Source organism: Bison bison, unplaced genomic scaffold (assembly GCF_000754665.1).
Source record: "Bison bison bison isolate TAMUID 2011002044 unplaced genomic scaffold, Bison_UMD1.0 scf7180017864180, whole genome shotgun sequence".
Classification (NCBI taxonomy): Eukaryota; Metazoa; Chordata; class Mammalia; order Artiodactyla; family Bovidae; genus Bison; species Bison bison.
In genome coordinates, this window is record NW_011494752.1 from 510,965 (window position 1) to 511,722 (window position 758).

The window sequence follows — 758 nt, forward strand, 5'->3', positions numbered from 1 at the left end:
CACTCTGGCCCCGCCCCTATGGCCCCGCCCCGTCCGCTTAGAGCCTCGGTTAACCCCATCCTACCCAGAATCGTAGGATCGTCACCGGAGAAGCCTCCACTCCATTCGAAGACCACGGGATGCCCTAGAATCCCGTCACTCTACTCTCTCAACTGGAGTTCAGTGAGTTGTGCGCTCTAAATTAGATTTTATTTCGGGGCCTGGACTGCACTTTCCCGGAGTCTCTGCCTCAGTTTCTACACCTCAAAGAGGTAACTCAGATCGAGGAATTGGACTCCATCCACGGGCGGAGGGCTACACCTCTAGGGCTGTGCCTGGCGCAGGTAGCTAAGGTTCTTTCCTTTCTTAGGAAACCTGTGACGAGACAGCAGTCGGAGGGCAGCACTCAGAGCCTCCCTCTATGCCCTATGGGCACTTTGTTCTGCAAAGCTCCTGCCCAAGAGCACTTTTAATTTGTTGGTTGGTAAGCCAAGAGTTAAAACAAGAGCATGAAGGCGGGCTTCCGTGACGTCACTAGCAGTCCGCGTCTGACCTCAGAGGCGGGGGCGTGGCTAACATCACACTGCCCCCTCCCTCCCTATTCCCCGGCCCCTCCTCGCTGTCACCAAGCCAGGGGCACATGATGCAACCCGCCGCGGTTCAGTAGGTTGATTGGTGGCCGCGCCCGGCGCCAGGCACAGGGATTGGACAGAAGAGGCTGTGACGAAAACTGGACACAGCCCTGTAAAGAAGGGAGGAGAGAAAGAAGAGGGAGGGGG